Source organism: Lissotriton helveticus, chromosome 1_1 (genome assembly GCF_964261635.1).
Source record: "Lissotriton helveticus chromosome 1_1, aLisHel1.1, whole genome shotgun sequence".
NCBI classification, from domain to species: Eukaryota; Metazoa; Chordata; class Amphibia; order Caudata; family Salamandridae; genus Lissotriton; species Lissotriton helveticus.
In genome coordinates this window covers 1,872,567,773-1,872,591,441 of record NC_136057.1, presented here as the reverse complement: position 1 = coordinate 1,872,591,441, position 23,669 = coordinate 1,872,567,773, and positions in this window count along the sequence as shown.

The window sequence follows — 23,669 nt, the reverse complement described above, 5'->3', positions numbered from 1 at the left end:
GAACATTCCAATTAGAACCACTTGAACTTTCAGATTGGTGGTGTGACAAAGTTTCTTCCTCTGCAGTCAGTTCCTGTTGTTGAATTTTAAAAGGCAGTGTTTAGAATGGATGGATGTGTCACAGTGCATTTAATTCCCTGAGGTGTTTTGTACTCACCGTCCCATTGGTATACATTTTTGTCCCTACTTTTACCAAACAGACTTGAATTTTTCCTTTTCCTGTTGCCTAGTGTAGCTCTTGGTTTAAAAAAATGTAAAAAATCCTCTAAACTGTTTTGAGCAATTTCCTTACTGCTGATGGGGCTCTGGACCTATTATTGGGCATGACTTTGTTGTCCCTCCCAATGAAAGGGAGACTCCAACCAATGCAATTTATTTAATCAATAAAGATCTATACAGAATGCAAAAGGAGGTTTTCCCTGCTGGGCCTTTCTTCCTAACTGCAACCTTTTGAAGGAGATGCCTGTTCCCTTTCATATATATTAGTATTTGTGCACCAAGCAATGTGGCTACTAGAAGGAGTTTCACTTTAGCTCTGGCAATCTCAAAGGCTGCTTAATAGACCTACGTTTTATCACGGTATTGAAGTAATCATTGAATGAGCTGTTCACAGAGGGTTCATTGTTTTGCTTTGAAGGCGATCAGTAAGAGGTGATTGTAGCAACAAGACCAAAAACAGTCCTTTCCAGTAGATTACTACTTTTTGGGTCTCGCCGGCTGGGAATGGTATTAGATCCTATAAAGGGCTTGGAGCCTGAACAGTGATTATGATTTGCTGGCATAATTGTCACTCTTTCTTGCTGCCTCGTGTTGCCACTGTGTTCATCTGCTGCTCTCACTGTGATTCTGGTACTGCTGCTCTTTTTATACACTTAAAAAAAATATTTTAAATTGCCTGTCTGGGTGCAGTACACACACTTCATATGTTTCCAGTTTACTGCTACTTTCTCCATTCGGTCTGCTTTCAAATATATGTATGGACATTATTTATCTACACCTGTTGTCTTTCAGTCATTCATCCCCTTTATGCCTCATACCTTTGCGTTAATTTTAGGTTTGGTTCCCTCTTTAAGTTACTTACTCTCACAGCTGTGCTAATCTATGCCACTCCACTTTACGCCAGTACTGAATGCCACTCTACACCATTCCACTCTATGCCACTCCACTGCTTGCCAGTCCACTCCATTTCATGCCCCTCTACTCAACTCTACGCCATTCCACCTAATCCAATTCCACACCACTATATGCCACTTTACGCCACTTCAAGTCACTCTATGCCCTCCATTCCATGTCACTACACTCTACGTCACTCTACTTCATGCCACTCTGTGCCACTTCACTCTATCCTATGTGGCTCAACTACGTGCCACTCTGCTCTATGCTACTCCACTCAACTATACACCACTCCACTCTACTCTACACTACTCTACCCAATACCACTACGCTTTATGCCACTCTATTCTAAGCCACTCTTCACTAAGCCACTCCACTCGACTCGCCGTCATGCCACTCCACACCACTCTACGCCACTCTACTTACTATATGCTACTCCATGCTACTCTATGCCACTCTTATCAATGCCACTCTTCTCTACTCTACACCACTCCATTCTACTCTATGCCACTCTACTCAATGCCACTCTAGTCTATGCCACTCTACACTATTGATTCCACTCTACTGTATTCCACTCCACAGCACTGTACATCACTGTACTCTACACCACTATATGCCACTCAACTCCACTCCATGCCACTCTACTCTATGCCACTCTATGCCAACTCACGCTATTCCACTCTACTACACTCTGTGCTACTCAACTCTTTGCCACTCTACTCTACGGCACTCCATTCCATGCCATTCTACCTCACTCCACTCTATGCCTCTCTACTCCACACTATGCCAGTCTACTCTATGTCACTATACTCTATGCCACTCTACTCTGTGCCACTCCATTCTGTGTCACTCCACTCTGCTCTGCACAACTCTACTCTATGCAAATTACCTCTACCCTATACCAATATACTATACACCACTCTACTCTACACCACTCCACTCCACTCTACACCACTCCACTCTACGCCACTCTGCTCCACTCTCCTCTACGCCACTCTCCTCTACACCACACTACTCTATGCCACTCTACTCTTTGCCATTCTACACCACATCACTAAATTGTAGCCATGCTGAACAGCAGCCAAGATGGTTTTGAAGATGAACTGTGCTTTGACTAAGAGACATTCTATTCAGTAACATAGGGAGGAATTCCAGGACACCAGAAAAAGTCATATTTTGCCTCTGGTGCCCTACCTATAGACAGGGAAAATATTTTTCTGCCCATATGCTATTTTGTTCCACCTCTAGACTTATAAAAAGCAGCAGTGGCTGGTACAGAATGGGGTTGCGGGGCGGGTGTTGGAGGAGGGGGCTGGGGGATGTGAAAATGAAATATAAATATCCCACTCAACTGCTCTGCAGGGCCACCAGCTCTCCATCCCTCCTGCTGCGTTGTCTCTCCTCAGGAAGCACCCAGGCTGCCCTAAGCCAATCATGACACTGCTGTCACCATGACAGCAGCGTCGTGATTGGTCTGAGCGCCATGGTTTGGCGCTCAGACGGGGACTGGGAGCCTGGGCATATTCTCCACCCAGGCTGTGTATTAGGGCTCTGTAGAGAAGATGCAAAATGCGCATGACTGTTTGGCTGGCCCAAGACAACCAGTCAAACCGCCATGTGCTTTTAAGTGCATGAGCCACTCCTCCCCTTTGCTGGCTGTGAGACAGCCCATCCCCGCCCCGCCTCACCCCCAAAACTGCCTCAGTAAGGAAAAATAAAATGATAATAACAACGTGTTATTATCAATTTATTTTTCCTTTTTTCCACTGCTGAAAAGCAGTAGGGCGCGTTATTCCGCCGCAGCGGAGGATCCACCACTGATAAAAAGTGTAGCTCTGATTCTAATAATAATCTGAAAATGGGAAGTGTTTGAAGGTAAAGTACAGGAGTTCAGCCTTTCATTGCAGTGCATTTATTGGGATTTTATGGACACAGAAAGCAACTTAAAGATGGATCCCTATTTAACTTTGCACACAAATAGGTAAGAGATAGTGATTATAACAGGTAACATTTGGAGGCATTTCAGTTTTATTCTCAGAACCTCTCCTTTTATGTTTTATTTCCTACCTTTCTGCTGCACAATAATTTCACTGTGAGTAATAGAGACGTAATGAATGGGTGTCATTTGGAACTGAACACACGTACAGGTCAGTAATTAATTTGTAAAAAAAGAAGTGCCAGGGCCCTTGTCTGCAGGCCACTGCAGCTTGCACCACCTACTGCTCCCGCTAGCGCTACCAATGACAACACTATCGCTATTAGCCATCAAAGTGTGAAAATTCTGACCTTAAATATTTATTACAATGACTAATACATATCGCCCAAGTGGAAGGTATAAGTAATTTTTATGTATGTTTAAATATTAAACAACAGCTATTATGCTCCTAAAAAAAAAAAAATGAAGACAAACAGTGCCACCTTGTGGCAGTCTGCCATATGAGCCGGTGTTGAAAATTAGGTGGTGGTGTCGAGCACCAGAAACCACTGGCTAAAATTTAGCACTGGGAGGAGCTACGTCAGCAAACGAGATGGCTGCTTAGGCTCCCGGCTCCGCCAACCTCCGTATCCCGCCGCAATATCCTGTACATTATCCTGATTTTACGCCTAGCCTCTGTGTACATGAACTGTTCCGCACTCCGATGGTGAAATCCGGGAACTTTTATCGGCTGGTTTGACGAAGTTACATCGAGTTGAAGATTGTGACCTACTCCAACAGTGAAGCCGGGGCCTCGAGTACTTTCACAGCCGGGCTGCAGTGCAACAACATCGGCCGGGGGACCCAGGCTGGGTCCGGTCAATCGGAGTGGAGGCTTTGTTTAAGCCCGAATTTGGCGGCGATCGTTTCTATTGCTCTGCATCGATGTAGGAGTGACTCTGCTTGCTGTTGGCTGCGGGTGGGGGTCCCCGCCCCGCGGACCCGGTCTTGGGCCCGCCGGGGTTCGGTGGGTTGGGGTCTCTGGCCTGCGGCCTTAACCGGGTTGCCCGTGGCTGCGAATAAAGACTGGTCACCCTTCGCATCTTCACGTTCGTGATCCTGTTTGTCCCCCCTGAGGATGCCAGATTCACCCGGGGAGGTGATTGTGATTGGTGTCGGGTGTGAGATTTTGGATCGCACGGTGCTTGAGCCATCGCTGAGGTCAATATTGGCAGAAATGAGGGCATTTCATTCACATGTGGATGTCTTATTGTGCAAATTGGACACACGCCTATCTGAGATGCTCCTGGTGGAACCGAACCCAGCCTTACTGTTGGAACAGCAATCTGCAGCCATTCAAACCACGGCCATCTTGACTCCGTGCGAGAACCCTGTGAGGAAGCGAGTATTGATACCATTGGATGGTGCCCTGGAGGAACGTGTTCCCGAGGTCGTCAGTGTATTGCCGAACCTTCCACCACTATCGACTTTGGAGGTATCGAAAGGCATTCCCCTCCCGGAGACTTTTGTTCTTGACTTTCCATTCATTTTGTGGTCGTCTTCTCCTTTCTTGGTGACTTTACTCCTCCTGGGCAAGATACGTTGGGACTCTCCATCTAGGAGGGAGAGTTCTTCTGCGTCTGAAGTTCTTGTGGACTCACTGCCTACGAGTCGCCATAGCTTGATTCTTGATGATTCCCTTCTCCTCTATTACTCCTTTGTGTGCCTTTGGGTCTCGCTGGGGGGGGTTCATGTGCTGATTCAGAAGGGCCAAGGTTAAGATCAACTAGGTCGGGACGGGTTGGAGTGGCTTTTACGGGTGTTCGACCTGCAACTGTTTGATCTAAAAGGCTGGGCGGTGTATTACGGTACCCCCAAATGTTTTCTATACGTGTTGTCATACGTTGGTCTTTTAGTGATAGGGGGTGTCTGTTTCTGGCGGGGGGACTAAAGGGGCTGGGAGCCCAAACGGATGAGCCCTCCTCCACTCTTTTTCCTACTTTTAGGGTTTTAGTTATTAGGGGCGACAGGCACGCTGCTAGTGGGGTTAGGCTGTAGCCATTTGCAGGGGTGCAGGGTGGGGGGTTGGAACGGGTTTTTTATTTTGCCTTTTTTTATTTCTATGGCCTTTTTCTTTCCTTCCCTTTTTCTTCCTTAAAGGATCAGTATAGCTTGTGAATCATTCGGATTCTTATCGTGTACTTGTATTTAGTGCCTATGCTTTTTATGATATCCTGACTCTCGGGTGGGCAGGCCCTGAGAACTGGCGCTCAACATTGAATGTATATTGTATTGTCGTTTGCATCGATCCATATGCTTTGGCGCCAATGTTCCATTATAGCGGTTCTTACGTGCATATCCTGTTTCTTTCCCTGTCCCCCGTATTCTTCTGTTTGATTGTATGGCACCTGATCCTTTCTTAAATAATATAAAATGGAACCTCTGTCTCATCCTGGGACTCAGTTGTGCATTCTAATACAAGCTCTATCCTGAATCGCTGCCAGACCTTAGGGTTGTCGGCTGATGAGCTGTGTCGTACTGTGATATAGGTGGTCTTAATTTTGTTTAGCGGCCGGCCCCTGCGGTTGTAGGCCCATGCTTGTATTTATATTGAATCCTACAATAAAGGTTTTTCAAAAAAAAAAAAAAAAATTTGCATAGGTACAGATAATAAAAAAAAATTGACAGCCAATTTTGTACTTGTCTCTCATTACATGGTTTCATGACATTATATAGCCACCTTTCTCAATTTTCCGTTAACTATCACTTTCAAATGTGCACAGCATACAACATTCAGACTGGTATGTGGAACATTTGTATAATTAATCTACACCAATCCAAACAATTGTTGTTATTGTAACAGAGTAATACCTGTGCAAATCACACAAATTAGAGCTATTACTTTTTGTTCTATAGCAAAATCTGGAGGCTGATATTGTGCTGTATCATCTTGCAGCTTTAATAAATAACAGACCCAAAAAACACAAACAACTACACTTCCAAAAAGGCCCCGGGTAAAGAACTATAAGCAAGGAAAAGAGGGGCAGCCAATCGGTTGTAATCATAGCCCCCCTTCTATTTAGGCACCGTTTGTTCTTGTTGCTCAGCCACGAGATAAGTTATCCATTCTCCTGTATGCTTTGATCCTTGTATGTTTTCATGTGTCGTAGAAATATTTAGGTTGTAAAGTGCTATATATTATATATTAAGTGCGGCGACCTTATAAAACTCTTTGAAAGGCAGCAATGCTCGTGCTTGACTTAAGTGGCATCCTCACAATTTATTTGTGTTCCTACCCTAAATTCCTGCAGCGTTTATATCGCATGCTGCTGTTTTCTCCTTTTCTTTTATTAGCCGTTTCAGTTTCTTAATTTATTGCTGTGACCTTTCAAGCAGCATGTGTATATAATTATCTCACGAATATCAGTTTTGTTTTGTGTAGGGACGACTTTCTTAAGTTTGAAATACTGAAACCAGAATTAATTCTTCGTCGAGAGCATCCCTAGTTAAGCTTTGTTTTGAGGTTTTTTTTCAATTGACTATTTTCAACAATCACTAACTTACATCGAGGACAATGTAATTATGCAATTCTCCGGCTGAGTGTTTTCCACATAATTGTTGGTTTGCTGCATTTTCCCCATGCTCAAGCAACCTTTGCATAATCTGTCAATTATAACAACTAAACACTTTCTAGCTCACAGAGATCGAAAGTTACTGAAAATGTGTTAACACATATTCCTGCACAATGGAAGGCAATACTCAAACGTTGACTGGTCATCTTTGCTAATTGCTGTATTCGGATGTTAAACTGGTACTAATAACGTGAAACCTTTACCCAGACAGTGCTATCGAGTAAAAAAGGACAAATTCATGAATTAATAACACTGAAAAATATGCTGCAATACACTGCATAATTTACCTTTTCTTGCTGCATAATTTAGTCAACACAGCTGCATGATTTGGTCCTCCCCTGCTGCATAATTCCAGCGCGCCCCTGAAGCTTGAGAAACACATCTGGAATCTTTGAAACTTTATGATAACAGGCGGCGATAGGAGTGCGATGCTGCACCAGTCCCCAAATTCTCTTACACATTTTTATGAAAGAAAATCAGCATATTTCACAATGCAGAGCAGCAGCAGGACATCCATTGGGCAGATGTAAAGCAAGATCTGCAAACCTATTACTGTAATAGGTCAATGTTTGTCTTGGAAGCAACCAATGTTATTAAGTCTGATATAAAGATGACGTAATATATTCACTCATCTCCCAATCAGTACTTGATAAAGAGGTTATAGCCCTCCAGGGTTCTATGTAGAAGATCTGTGCTTCTAAATTGGACCCTTGTCTTATATTATTGTTCTTTTCTCCCTTTCCTTTGTACACGAAAAATGCACAAGAAAATACTACTGAAATTAAAAGAGGTTATGGCCAGCTCAGACGGAAGATGTAAATGCATTGCTGAAATTGCAGATGAAATGTTGACTATAAAAGGCAATAAAATATGTTTTTCTTAAAACTTTACAACTTTCGGTATTCACAAAGGGCATTTAGGAGTAGTAAAGTTAGGATTCCTAACTTTACTACTCCTAAATGCCCTTTGTGAATATCGAAAGTCGTAAAGTTAGGATTTTGTCTTAGATTACTTTTGTGAATCGGACCCCGTGTTAGTGACACATTGCTGTGGACACAATGCCGTGGAGACCGCAGGAAGAGGCATAACTCTGAAATGACCCATCTATTCTGATCAGCAGGTCTGGCCTTGGACTTGGGCGAAATGGGCCCAGGCCCGGGGCGCCAATATTCCGAGGGGTGCAGCAGGTAGCTGCCTGACTTAATGTCATGCAAACAGCTGGTCTTCCATCCCACCTGGTCTCAATTGGGTCCATTAAAGACTTTGTAATCAGCCATCTATGTACCTCAGCATAATGGTTAGCACCCCATTAACCCTCTGCCCTCCTCCCATCTTTCTTACACCATCTGCCGTCACACTGCAACAACCCTCCGCCACCACAGCAAACACCTGTCCCCTTTAATCCGATTGAGGGCCGTCCCTGCTGATCAGGAAAGAGGTGAAATGTTATTTCTCTTCATCTGCATACCTTCCCTCCAGTAAGCACCTGTACACAAGGGCACAGCACAGGTAGAAATACCAAAAGATTTTATGACCATAGATCCTTCTATATTTATTTATTTATTTAGTGTGTTTTCTATAGCGCGCAGCTACCCCAACGGGGTGTCCCGGCGCTTCAGCAGCTGTGCAGGATCTTACTCGATTGAGGGGAACGTTAACAGAAGAGGAGAATTTTTAGAGCTCTACGAAAGGGTATTTCATCTTTTATTATACGAACAGAAACAGTCAGTTTGTTCCATAGGGCAGAAGCGTTGACCTGAAAAGTTTTGCCCCCTGAACTAGCTCTTTTGTATCTAGGAGTAGACAGCAAGTGTTGAGAGCTAGAACGGAGACTCCTAGCATTGCCATAGGGCTGGAGACAGGAGGACAGATAGATGCATCCTTTACCCCTGAGTGACCGATGGGCTAGGGTAAGAGCCTTAAATTCGGCTCTTCTTTGGATCGGTAGCCAATGCAGTGCCCGTCGGTGGGGAGAAATGTGCTCTCGCAGGGAGATACCACAAACTAACCGAACTGCTGCGTTTTGGACTATCTGAAGCCTATCTAAGAGGCCAGAAGCCAGCCCCAAGTAAAGACCATTCGCATAATCCAAATGCGAGGTGATAAGGGCCTGAACAATCGTTTTCCTGGTGTTGGAGGGGAGAAAATTAATACATTTCTTAATCATCCTAATCTTCAAAAAGCAGGAGAAGGACACTGATTGAACTTGATTTTTAAAAGAAAGGGTGGTGTCCCATCTAACCCCCAAGTTTCTAACTGATTCCTTCGGGAGGGGGGCAGAGCTTAGGTCGAGTGGCCACCAGAGGTTAGAATCCAATGGTGATGGCTGATGAAAGAATAAGACCTCCGTTTTTCCCGCATTAAGTCGGAGGAAATTATCATCCATCCACTGAGCAATCTTACGAAGACAGTTTTTTAATGGGTCAACGGTGGTTGCAATAGGGATATCATCATAGGCAAACAGGAGTTGAATATCGTCTGCATATGAGATGACTTTTATTCCCAGCTCCGAGATAAGTTCAGCAAGTGGGGAAAAGTACACGTTAAATAATAAAGGACTCCTGGGGGACTCCCCATTTAAATGGACGATGATTGGATATGAAAGGGGGTGTAGACACTGCCTGTGTCCGATTGGTAAGAAAGGAGGACAACCAATCCAGAGCCTTTCCTTGAATGCCCTTAGACCTGAGGCAGTCAATCAGGATGGGGTGTCAAAAGCTGCAGATAAATCGAGCAGCAGCCAACACCGCTCTTGAACCCCCGTCCAGTTTCCACCGTACGGAATCGGCCATTTCAATCAGTGCCGACTCGGTACTATGGCCCGTCCTGAATCCATGCTGAGAAGTGTGGAGAAGGCCATGGGTCTCAAGAAAACCAGCAAGTTGTTGGTGTGCGAGTTTTTCTAGCACCTTGGCAGGGGCAGGTAGTAATGATATAGGCCTGTAGTTAGCAGGTTCATCAGGGTCTGCATTGACTTTTTTGAGGATAGGGACGAGGAGGGCATGTTTCCAGGCATCCGGAAAGAGTCCGGATCTCAGGGACTCTTTCCAAATATCATTAAGTAGAGGGTTTAAAAGGGGAGCCAATTGTTTGTATTGTTTAGCAGGCCACGGATCGAGAGGAGAGCCTGATCTGCCTTTAGACAACTCTGTTGAAGAGCGATCTAAGGGAATTTCCTCAAAGGCTGAAAGGACCGGTGTAAGGTCTGAAGGGATATCTAATTTTTCAACAGTGACAGAGTTAGAGCTACTCAGGAAAGAGTCGTAGATTGTAGCAATTTTTTCCTCAAAATAGTCAGAGAGGCGATAACAGAGGGCCTGAGATGCCTGCTGAACACGTTTAGGGGCTACTGGGTCTGAAAAAGACTTAACTGTATTGAAAATCTCTCTAGATGATCCATGGGCCTCATTCATTTTCTCTTCTAAGAAGATTCTTTTATGATTTATAATGTTCTTACGGTAGTCCTTAAGGGCTGTTTTATATTTCAGCTTACAGTCAGGAGAGTAGGACAATCTCCAGCGCCGCTCTAAAATTTTGCGTAGCTCATCCGAATACCAGGGTGATGAGGGGGCAGCTCGGTATGTTTTTATGGGCCTGAAGGGGGCGAGGGAGTCAATAGCGGAGGATACCCAATTGTTAAAAGAAGTTAATCGGGAATCTAAATCCAGGGCATCCCATGGGGCAGCAGCCGAAAGGCATGCGGACATACTGTCAAAGGTGACCTTACTCCAGTTACGGTCCATAGTCTTGGCCGGAACGGGAGGTTTGTCCTGGCGGTCAAAGGAAAAAGTAAAAGGAATGGTCCGACCAAACTACAGGATAAGGATCCCCTATAGTAATTTCATTGAGGTTTGAGCAAATGAGGTCCAAAGTGTGGCCAGCTCTATGGGTGGAATGAGAAATCAGCTGACTTAACCCTCCGTCCTTGAGCATGGCAAGGAAATTAAGGCAGGTAGTGTCTAATGCGTCCTCCGCATGGAGGTTAAGATCCCCCAATAAAGTAAAATTTGCATAGCGGAGGCTAGCCTGAAGAATAAAGTCCAGGAAAGTAGATAAATAAGAGACCTTCGACTTAGGGGGGCGATAGACTAGGAATCCTGAAAACGATGTATTCGCCGAAAGCTGGATGCAAAAGGGGAGTCCTTCAATAAGTTCAATTTGTGAATAAGGGTAAGAAGAAATGGTCCAGTGCGACCTTAAAACAATCGCAATGCCACCACCGGGATTAAGGCTCTGTCTATTAACACATAACATTTTATAATTCAGAGGAATGGCTAAAGATATAGCAGGATTAGATTCATCTCCCAGCCACGTTTCCGTCAAAAAAAGGAGGTCCCATTTATTGTCCACCAGTGATTGAAAAATATCTAAAGAATGTTTCACCAAAGAGCGGCAATTAATTAGGCCCGCTTTGAGAGTTAAATTATTAGGATTTCTTAAACTTTGTTGAGGCCGAGGACGGGAGTGTAGGAAGGGGCAGGGAGTCTGCTGATTAACAATATCATGATCCTGACAACACGGACTGCAAAGGTTGGGAAAGGCAGAGAGATCTGCTTGCATAGGGAGGGAGAGGGCACAGGAGGTAGGCTTCAATAAAAGTAAAGTCTCCTTACTAAGAATGATGACCTCAGGAGAAGAAAGTCCATCAAAATGTGCAGCCGCGGTCGCGTTCAGGTCGCGGACGGGCGCAGACGGGCAGGACTCTGGCGCGACTCCGGCGCAGGTCCGGTGCGTCCGCTGATCACGTCCGCTGCGCGGAGGAGAGTCCATCCCCTTATGTACTGGCCACTCGAATGAGTGGAGATGCTTTCCCCACCCAAGATGGCCGCCGCACTTCTGCCTGCCCGGGAGAGGATCTCCCCAGCCCCAAAATCGGCTGCAATGGAATTAGGAAGCAGGGCAGTGCGGGGGTAAGTGAGCAAAAGTCACTGGTTGACTCGGTTCACGTAAAAAACGATTTCCGATTTTTTAAAATGATTATTAAAAAATTAGCAGCAGGAAATCAAAGTGCTTCGAAATTCAAGCAGAAAAGTAAAATAACGCACCACAACCACAACCTCCCGGCTTCCGCCTCAGGAGGGACTCACAAACACAAACAGCTAGGACAGAGCATGGCTCAAAGTGCCCCTTATGTACTGGCCACTCGAATGAGTGGAGATGCTTTCCCCACCCAAGATGGCCGCCGCACTTCAGCCTGCCCGGGAGAGGATCTCCCCAGCCCCAAAATCGGCTGCAATGGAATTAGGAAGCAGGGCAGTGCGGGGGTAAGTGAGCAAAAGTCACTGGTTGACTCGTTTCAAGTAGAAAACGATTTCCGATTTTTTTAAATGATTATAAAAAAATTAGCAGCAGGAAATCAAAGTGCTTCGAAATTCAAGCAGAAAAGTAAAAGAACGCACCACAACCACAACCTCCCGGCTTCCGCCTCAGGAGGGACTCACAAACAGCTAGGCAAACAGCTATATTGGATTCGAACATCAGTACACCATCATAGTACACTAATTTCACTGAAAAAGATGTTAAATGCAAAATTTGCTAAAACAATATTCACTGTTTTATTATTTGCTGAATATCATTTTAAATTGAAACTGAAAGGGTTGATATAGAATCTCGTATGCATCAGAGATATGGCTGCAAACTGGCTCGGGAACAGACCGAGATTCTGGAAGGGCCAGGAACTGGTACTTGGATCATATTTTGTGTAAAATACTTTTATTTTTTTATTTTTACAGTTCCTCCTGATTTATTTAATAATAATTTAGGATTAGTTTCAACTCTGAAAAATACATTTTGAAGTGATTTTATTTGATGTTTTAAATGCATATTTAAAAGCGGTATAACTCCTGGCTTGTGCTGATTTTCCATTTTTTTTTACCAGCCTTTACTTAAAATTTCCAGCACTGACAGTAAAATATTGGAGATATGGTTCCCTGACTGGAGGTAGCCACTCTGTTGAACAATGAACTAGTTTAAGCAGTGGCGGCCCCTCTGCTATGGTGGAGTAGCGTCGCCCCACTGCTCAAAAGGAAAAGAACAATGATAATAACTTTTTATTATTAGCATTGCATTTTTCCTATTGAAAACAATGGCTCTAAGTGGGGGGGGCTGGCCAGACAGGGGAAGGAGTGGTTTGCACTCCTAAATTGGGCATGCCTGCTTGACTGGCCCTCTCGGGCCGGCCAAACAGTCATGCGCACTTTGCATCTTCCCCTCCAGGCTGCATTACACAGCCTGGTCAGGAACATGCAAAGCCTCCCATTCCCCATCTGAGTGCTGATCCACAGCGCTCAGACCAATCACAACACTGCATTGCAGCATTGTGATTAGCTGTGGGGAGCCTGAGTGGGTGCTTCCTGTTCCTTCTTCCAGCTGCCGGCGGAGTCAGGATGAAGAAGGAAGAGGACCGAGGAGAGGCGGCGGCCGGATGGTCAGCCCAGGTAAGTAGTTCCTCTTTTTTTTATTTCATTCCCCTCCTTCCGCCGCCACCGCCCTACCACTCCCCTCCGGTAGCAGCCGGTAGCAGACTCTATAGCCTCCGTATGTTAAAGCCCTTCTGACTACTAGCTGCTTTCTTTCCTGCTTTCTTCTTCAGCAATTAGACTCGGTGTTAAAAACAGGGCTTGGGAGAAAAGTTGTATAAATTAGATTAAAATATATGTTAAAATAAAATTAAATCTATGAAACCATATTGACTTGCCATTTGGCAATGGCTTGACTTGATGCCATTTGGCATCAAGTCATATCTATCCAATCATAATTTGTATCTTGAGAAAAGGTCTGGAGACCTATCCATGTCTCAGAGTGGACTTGTATATTGTTGGCCAAATTACACTGATCAAAAAAGTATTATTTTTACATATGGTAGGACATTAAACACATGAACATTTTTTGAAGAATGTATTTACACAAAAGTATAGCTATATGTGGGCCCTTGTTGCAGGCTTTGTTTATGGTGAGGCTAACATCTTCAGTCCAGCTTTATTGGAGTATGTTGATAAGCATTGTTATCAAGAACGAACAATTCAGTACAATACAGCACTAAAAGAGGAGCTTAGATCCGGCATCTGAGAATGTATAGAAAACAGTGTTTGGGTGGCAGAAAATATCCTGACAGGAAATAGAAACACTGCTGAATAAGAATTAGACTATAGAAGACCCAGATGCATCTGATACCCCCCACCCCCGCAGACAGATATACTTCTGCAAATCTATGATGATGCATAAGCTACATCGTACAGCTCTCCAGGCTCACCCATTAGACACCAAAAATATATAACCCACAACTCACAGAAGATGGTGAAATCACTAAAACCACAACTCACAGAAGATGGTACATTTACTAAACCTATGAAAATACAAGTCGAGACAAAAGTCTTCTGCATGGTTTTGTGAAGCGTTGCTGTATATATCATGGGCATCCGTGTATGGTTTCCCCACTAAAATGGCAACCCAGTAAGGCCCCTGGAGATTTTCCTGTAAATGCTTTGTGATTTCGAGGGAGCACCCTAAAAGCTTATCTCCTTTTGTGAGAGTGGCTTCATCCCTCTCATCCACGCCATGCAGTGACTGCTAGTAGTGGTACCGTATTTGTAGTACCACTGGCCTTTTCAACACACTCCTTTGGACTTCATGTTTGGATGCTAGACAAATTGTTGGTCTCCACTGTGTAGGGCTGGCGTTGTCCTTCTGGACATGCCAACACATATATACAGATCTCATGTTCCCCTCTCTAAAACTAGATGAATCTGGTGAATATGGAAAATAGCCAGCCCATTATTTTTGCTGTTGCCCAGGGTTCGACATCTAGGATGAAACCCACCATCCCCTTTTTAAGTCGAGCCTGGGCAGTGCATGGGCTGCTCTGTGAGGCATGCTGTATTTAAGTATTGCCTTGAAGCTCCTCCCACTCTTCGCCCATATTTGTAATTGCCTTGCGTCACTGTCCTTTGTAAATGCTGACTTCTGATTCGTTAAAAGGCTAGGTAGTCCCTCCTTAGTAGCAGCTTGTCTTCATCTGTAACCTCACATGAGGAATGGCCCTTTTACTTCTGTTGTTACACAGTATGTCTTATTGAGTCTGTAAGCACTATGGGGCATATTATCAAGGGATTTATCTCCGCTTTTTTGGCTTTAAAAGCCAAGAAAGCGGAGATAAAATGATCTCCCTATTACCTAGCTGTCGCTAACACCAGTTAGCGACAGCTAGTAGGAGATAGCGACCATCTTGGGCCCCGCTTTGCATGTCAGAAAATGTATCACTAATGACATGCAAAGTGGGCGTGCCAAGATGTTAGAGACTGGAAACAGTCGCTAACATCGCTATCTCCTATTACAAAATTTTGGAGATATTCGCGCTAAGCGCGAATATCTCCAAAAGCTAACACCTGCCCTGAGCAGTTCTTAGCCATGTTATCCAATGGGAGGTGGATAACATATGGCTGATACACATCATCGCCTAAACCAGTAGAAACTGATCTCATTATAGACAGGAAGCTAGTAAATTTGTCTCACAACACCAGGAAACATGCTCCACAAGTATGGGGGAATTCTTTGAGAAATTTCAACATTGCAGCCACTGCGGATGGCCGGTCTTGGCTATCAGAAGAGGATAAATATCGGCCAGACACTGAGGAGTCTTACACAACAGGAGAAGGAAGGATGACAAGAGCCAGGAAGGCAACCTCTGTTTGATTGCCATTATTCCTCTGTCCCATGTCTAGATGTGAGAAAGTTCTCCCTGCTTGCACCAGATAGCTGAGAGTATCTGACAGGGCAAGTGACCTGAACCACAGAAGAGAGCCCAACTGAATTTACAGGCCTCAGTCCAAACAATTATAAACAAAAGATATCCCAACTGGTATCATTCATAGGCAATTATTAGGGATAAGCAAGCAACATTATCCACAAGGAAAAACAAGGAGCCTCTATTTGGTTGTAGTATGTGCTCTTGGCATCATTTATAGAAACAATTTAAGGTAATTAGGTAGGGAAAACAAGGTGGATAATACAGTTGTAACAGCACTGTAGTACATAAATGAAAATAATAGGATTAACCCAAGTGGCACATGGTGCTCGTGGATTGTGAGTGAAAACCAAGGTAGCAGCTCTGGTGACAGTGTGAGCAGCGTGAACGGCGCAACGTGACTGGTGTAAAGAAATATACAGTGAATAGTTATCACAGTGTGGTTCTGATAGATTGAACAGGTCCAGTTATATCTCAATTCTATTTCATTGTTCATGAACCACTTTGTGAAGAAGCGGCTATGATTGCGCTGGTGTGTCGACAACGTTTCGATCCATAGAAATCAGGATCATCTTCAGGACATGGATGGGTTGAAGACAGTGCGGTAGCAAGAGTGGACCGCTGTGGAATCCGATGGCAGCGGGGAATCGCGATTGGCAGGCCGGTGCGAATCACAAGTGCCGATCCTGGCGTTGAGACTGGGCGGTGGTGGAAGATCGCAGTCCGGCATTAGGAAGAAGTCGATCCCGTGGTGATCGATCTCAGGGGAGTGAATCTCTCCTCTGCGATGAATCGGCAGAAAGCTCGATTCGGCTGGCGTTTCCTAGGAGACGCGTAGTGAGCGGGGAGCTAAAAGGCATGGACAGAGATTGCTCTGCATCCACATATGTCCATAAGCAGCACAATGAACCAGTGAGAAGCTGCTCCATCACAGTCACAAATAGAGAACAGTGAGCCGCCCCCGTCCTGATGCCTCTCACACCAGTAGGATACCTGGGTCTACCTACTTTGATGCCCCGGGGACCCTAGAGGCGGCTTTTCTTCAGTGAACAGTGTAAGGTCTATTCTCATCACCTAGATCAGGTCACCCTGACTCCTGAACTGATGGCGTGAACTTTGTAGTTGTTATAGTTCCAGGGATGTTGCTAGTTGAAGCCAAGGTCAGGATCCTCTTTGGGATGGCCAGTAGCCAGTGGGTGCTGCTGCCTGCTGTCGGTGTCCCTGATATGTGGGTGCCCTCGCCACTTTGAAATCTTAACTCTGACTGGCAATTTCCAAGATACAGGCACCTATCAACAAACATCTAGTAATTATTGTGCCACTAGCCGGCTACTGTCCGCAACATTGAGATAGACTACTGGAGATTCAGGAATCACTTATGGACCTAGGTAGTGTAATATTGAAAAGGTTTGCCTTGTCAATAGTTTAAATTTTCGAATCACACATACAATGATGTGCTGGTCACCAGCAGTGTTCCTCAAAAATCAGCTCTGGTGTAATTCAGCCTGTTCATGAGCCCTCTCAGTCTCATCATGATGGAAAGTAGAGGAGTGGTCACTCCCCAACAAGCTGATGATACACAGATCTACCTAAAGAGCTCTGTAATTCTCCTCATTGAAACCTTGACTTCAAAAAAATCTAAACTTGGATGTTGGCCAGTCTCCTGAAGCTCATCTCAGAGACATCCACGTACCTTTGCATCAAAAGCCCACACATTTTCCTCAAATGTGGTCTCAAAGGTGTACAACCTATGAATTTGGATTCATTCATCTTTCTCCTTGTCTTTTCTTGCAGGATCAACTGTTAACAAACAGTGGGCAATGCTACATGCCATCAATAAATGTAAACATTTGTTTTGCAGAGTGTTTTAAGCCCAGTGGTTCAATTTCGGTGCTCTCAATAATTGACAAAGCAAACTATTTGTTGGTGTTCCTTCTTCTCACCTCACCTATAAAAGGGAACCATTCCACTCTTCAGGCAGATTGACTTCTGATCTCAACTCCCTTGTCCTCAAAGATCTCCACTGGCTTCCCATTGAGGCCAGAATAAAGTACAAGTTGACTTATATTACCTACAAGGTACTGTGGCACCTGTAGATCTACTCTGCAGCATCAAAAAACATCGTGGTAACAAGACTCTAAAAAACTCACAAAATCTCTGTCAACAACTGTGCAGGGTTGTCTTCCCTATGTTAGCATGAGCACGTTGCGGACTGTCCGCTGCTTTGCACACATTACTACACAAATTTATTTTGCTTGTGCCACACTGAAACTTTCACATAGAACATGCTGTTTCTTTTGCACTTTGCTCATTCCTGGGGTTTAGTCTGAACATTGTGAACAAGGTCGAACAACAATGCCTGTGGTTATTCTGTTCTGATCAGGCCCTTACCCCTAGACAAAACAGGTAAATGCATCCGTTGTTTGGGAACACAGACTTTGGTCATATGAGGGTACACATATAGGTAACATACACTTGGAGAGGGACCTTTCCAGGGAAAAGAGTGTGATAGCACCTATGATGTAGATCTAAAATATGTAGACTAAGGTACTGGGTCTACTGATACCACCCAGAGATCTTCTAATATAATATCATCTTGCTTCTATACAAGGGAAGGGAAGTTAGGCTACTCTGTGGTATATCATTAGTGCTCTTTTTATGGTTTATGGACTATTAGCTATGCTGACCGTATTTGTGTTAGCCATTTTTCAACTGGTTGTGGCATGTATACTGCATACTAGAGCACGTTAGTTAAAATAAACAATTACAACTTTTTTGTGTCTCTGTCAGATCCTTTTGTGGACGAGTACAGGAGCATGAGCGAAAGGGTGTGTTTTGCAACTGCAATTCTTGAGAGAGTCGGGAGTGTTGTGTTCTGGGGTGTCTAATCACTTGGTCCTCTGTGAGTGAGTAGGAGGTCAAGTGAGACACTATAGCCAGCCGGTCCGGGCTCATGGGTCCTAAGGTGGTAGGACAACTCTGTTCCTGCCTACTAAGGTCCCATAATCCCAGGCATAGTTCTGTGGTTTCGCAGAAACCCTGCAACATGGTGGCACCAACGTTTGGTCTGGTACTTATTCACAAGACCCCTGAATAGAGCGTGTGCTTGTCCACGATACCCTCTCACCGGTTCCTGGAGACGTCTGTGGTGGGAGGGCTTTGCCTCCTCAGTTTGTAGGATTCACCTATTGCTGTAGGTTTTTCAAGCTTTTATTCTAAAACATTTTTGACCCCTTTTGTGCTACGGTTTTGGCCCTGTTTGCTATATAAAATACAAACGATCGCGATTCCAGTACATTGCCATGCAGCGGTTACACATCATTTGTTACAGGATGGGGTCCAAAATACGGTGTGTCCGGTTGTCTTTGTGGTCGAGGCAGATCCTGCATACTTCTACAAGGACTTTTATTTCTGGGTTACATTTCCTGCAGCAGATGCAAATGATAATTTGTTTCATGCTTATACGGTTGGTGCCTCACCGGTAGCATATCGTCCTTATGCGTGATTTAAGTTCCTCTTAAGTCCTAGGAGCACCAAATTTGGTTTAATGGCGTTCTTTCTCATCCTATCTCATTTGTTTGAATGGGCCCCTTAAGTATTGATGGGGACCACATGGTCAGTGTTGGCTGGTTTTACACCACATCCTAACTCTTCTAATGCTAATGTGGCGGAAGTACGTTTACAATATACTCAAGTGGTTGTTCTTTACAGACTCTTGATCCAGTTTATTTCCCAAGCTTATTTAGTAGCTCTGCCTGGAGCTGTGCCCCCATTACAGATACAAGGCTGAAGTCTTGTGATTAGCCCCGTTCTCATTAATTCGGTTATTGGCAAGCGTCCTCAAAATCGGGAGGACCTTTCATTTTGGATGGCTCTGAAGATTGAACAACTTGATGCTGTTTTCTCGCACACTGGTTCTGTGGAGAAACACTGGATCCTTACTATGTGTTTACCGAGTGGTCTGATTCCTTCCTTATCGGACTGCAACATCTGTGAAATGGTGTTTGCCTTAGTGTATACACTTTGTTTTGGCACTCTCTCCATGAGCGGTCTACTGACCATCCTAAAAGAACTACAGAATGACCACGGGGCTGGCCCAGCCCTGGAATTCGGTATGAAATTAGTGGGTATTTTTCCCATGGTCTCCGAAATGATTCTTTCAAACATTAAGGGTAAAGCAGTTTGCTTACAAGTTCGCCAACGCCTTGCGGCGGTGGCAGATGTTGAGCGGGAGCGGGAGTTGCTGATTATTATTGTTGATGTTTCAACATCGTTGGGTCACAATAATTTAGGGGCCAGACCATCTACCCAAACTCAGGGTAAACCACTTCCTGACAAGGAGGGACGTCCTGTCTTTCCAAAGAAGACATGGACGAGAATAAGCAGCAAAAGAAGCCTAGGCCTCGTACTGGTTGGCCACCACCTGACGCTTCTGAACGTAGATATGATTTATGTGATCGATCTAAATTTAAGACACCCAAGAGTTTCCGGGTGCCTGATCCCTGTTCTCGTCAGGAATCATCGGCTCAACAATTTGGAAGAAGGGGGACGACAAGATCGCAGACAAGGCGACTCCTCGCAGCATAAGCAAGACCAGCAGCACCGGTTTGACATGAAAGTCGAACGGGAGGAACCACCTCTATATTGAGGTCTGTTTGAGAAGAAAAAAGTTGCCGCCTTGACAGTGAAATATGCCCCAGACAGTGAAAACCCACCTTCTTGACAAGAGTTGGGCAGAGACTCTCCTCGACCGCACAGCGGAAGTTACCGTAGTGCGCCAGACAATCCTCCACTTTCTGGAGGTGAAAGCAACTGACACTTTTATAACTATTGAAACTGCGAACACCCGCATTGGCAAGCGTCCTCGAAAGCGGGAGGACCTTTCATTTTGGATGGCGCTGACGATTGAACAACTTGATGCTGTTTTCTCGCACACTGGTCCTGTGGAGAAACACTGGATCCTTACTATGTGTTTACCGAGTGGTCTGATTCCTCCCTTATCAGACTGCAACACCTGTGAAATGGTGTTTGCCTTAGTGTATACACTTTGTTTTGGCACTCTCTCCATGAGCGGTCTTCTGACCATCCTAAAACAACTACAGAATGACCACGGGGCTGGCCCAGCCCTGGAATTCGGTATGAAATTAGTGGGTATTTTTCCCATGGTCTCTGAAATAATTCTTACAAACATTAAGGGTAAAGCAGTTTGCTTACAAGTTCGCCAACGCCTTGCAGCGGTGGCAGATGTTGAGCGGGAGTGGGAGTTGCTGATTATTATTGTTGATGTTTCAACATCGTTTGGTCACAAAAATTTAGGGGCCAGACCATCTACCCAAACTCAGGGTAAACCATTTCTTGACAAGGAGGGACGTCCTGTCTTTCCAAAGAAGACATGGACGAGAATAGGCAGCAACAGAAGCCTAGGCCTCGTACTGGCTGGCCACCACCTGACACTTCTGAACATAGATATGATTTATGTGATCCATCTAAATTTAAGACACCCAAGAGTTTCCGGGTGCCTGATCCCTGTTCTCGTCAGGAATCGTCGGCTCAACAATTTGGAAGAAGGGGGACGACAAGATCGCAGACTAGGCGAGTCTTCGCAGCATAAGCAAGACCAGCAGCACCGGTCAAACGGGAGGAACCACCTCTATATTGAGGCCTGTTTCAGAAGAAAAAATTTGCCGCCTTGACAGTGAAATATGCCCCAGACAGTGAAAACCCACCTTCTTGACAAGAGTTGGGCAGAGACTCTCCTCGACCGCACAACGGAAGTTATCGTAGTGCGCCAGACACTCCTCCACTTTCTGGAGGTGAAAACAACTGACACTTTTATAACTATTGAAACTGCGAACACCCGCATAGCTCCCCAGATAGACTTTATAATGTAGACCTTCAGATTGAGGGTGAAATTAAACACTCTATAAATGCAGTTTTTTGGGACAACCTGATGTCTTCCTATGACATTTTACTGACAGAGGTTGATCGGCCTCTCCCATTTGTCCTTGCTTCTTCTCAAGGAGAGGAGGTAATACTTCCTTCTTTTTCGCAGTAAGTCCCTGATTAGAATATGCTTATGCTTCAGTTTGGGCTCTAGCCTTAACTCCTGATTTATATCGCAATCAATTTGTTTGGGATAAGGATTCTCCTTTGCATGTTATTCCACTACTGTGTACTCCGCAGCCCCAGCCTCAATATCCCATTAAACGGGGTGTTAAAGGATCCGTCAATGACATTCTCACTCATTTGGAATATCAGGGTGTTATTGAGCCCTGTGTCTCTTCGATGAATAAACCTCTTCTTCCGATATTGAAACCAGACAGCTCGTAACGTATTGTTTTGGATTATAGACTTTTGAATAGTCATGTCCGTACCTTTGCCGTACAGAACACACACAGTACAGTATTAGTCAATAATATTGTACATAAAAGAATTAAACTTACTTTGGACATTTCAAATGTTTTTTTCAGTCTCACTTTCGCTCCAGAAAGCCGGGACTTAACCACATTCAGCTCTCTCGGCAATGAGAGGAGCTATGCAACATTGTCTCTGGGGTATAAGAATAGCCCCGGAGTATTAGCAGCACGTATAGGGTCCATTCTAAATGAAATTGACCCTGATGCATTTTCATATGTCGATGACATTTACCTGACAGACGATTAATTAAATTCTCAGTTTGCGCGTGTGGATCACAATATCACGTGTTTCGCCACTTTAGGTTACAAATTAAGTTTTGCAAAATCCCATATTGCATTTTTGGCCATCCTTTTTCTTGGTTATGAATTGACCAATGAGGGCGGGGGTTAGCACCCCACTTTTTAGAGAAATGTACTCAATTGCAACCTCTGTCTACCCTCAAGAAATTACAATCTTTGCTGGGTTTTTCAAATTCTGGCAGGATTTACATTCCAGATTATTCTCAGTGTGTCAAGCCACTATATGCTTTGATACATCCTTCATTTTCTTCTTCCAGTTGGCTCTCGGAACACATCACAGTACTGCGCTCTTTGCAGTCTGATTTGCTAGCAATGCAACACTTACAAACTTGAGTGAAAACTACCAATTTAGTTACATGTATTGTACCAGGAGCAATCGGTTTCACTTACGTAACTTTCAATGAGGGGGACTCAGTCCCCATTGCATAGAAATTGCATCTGTATGCACTGGCTGAGTTGCATTTTTCTTTCACTGAAAAAACATTAATGGCTGTGCAGATGGAGATTCTAAAAGAACGCCCTCAATTCAGGGTAAATGCATTTTTGTTGTTTCTCCAGTGCCTTCCCTAAGAGGCAGTCATGAAAGCTAGCGTATCAAATTCGAAAGCTCTGCATCCTCGTTGGATACAATATGCTATGTCCTTGACATCGGCTGATGTAAATTTAGTTTTTGATCCTTCTTTACAAACACAAGAATTTCTTTAATAAGAACATGTTCATCCTCTTCCCTCTTCAGTTCTTCCTCTTGATCAGTACAAATGTATCATTTACACTGATGGTTCCACACAGCCGGCCATTGGTTCTAAACAAGCTTATTCCGCAGCCTGTGCAATTGTAGCAGGTACAATTGTGAATGGTATATTTCTGTCTTCGTTAGTTCACACACAGACCCTTAGGGCTTGCACGGCATAATTGGCCCAGTTACGAGCTCTACTTTTAGCTCTTGAATTTGCTCATCCTGAGTTGCCTACACTTGTTGTGTGCGACTCTTTTTACTGTGTACAGTCTTTTAATGAAAGTTTTTTTGGGGGGAAAAGAAAATGATTTTCTGGATTCTAAAGGTAGCGCAATTAAGCATAAACACTTTGGGTCCTAATGGCTGCTTACACATGTTATCCATACATTAGGACATCAGCGTGCGGGAGCGAACACTGTTGGTAACTCTGTGGCTGATGAAGCAGCCAAATCTGCTGTAGCCACAGTTACAGTAGCAGCTATTACAAGGTCCATTACTAAGGTTGACAATTACATTTTTGCAGCTATAGCCGCAATGAGGGAAGGTGCACCATTTCCGTAGGGTTTCTCTACACGTTATACTTATCAGAAGATTACTGAAAAAGTACCCTTTGTAACTATTCCTACGGTTGGTGATCGTTTGATTCCCAGCGATGGCCGCAAACTTTTGCTCATTGTGGCCGCCCATATAGGCATGGCTTCTGCTCATGCAGGAGTGTCAGCTTCAGTGTCTCTTTTACAGCAACGCTATTTGTGGTGCGGTTTGTACCAACAGGCTCTCAGATATGTGCTTTCATGTGACATTTGTCAACAAA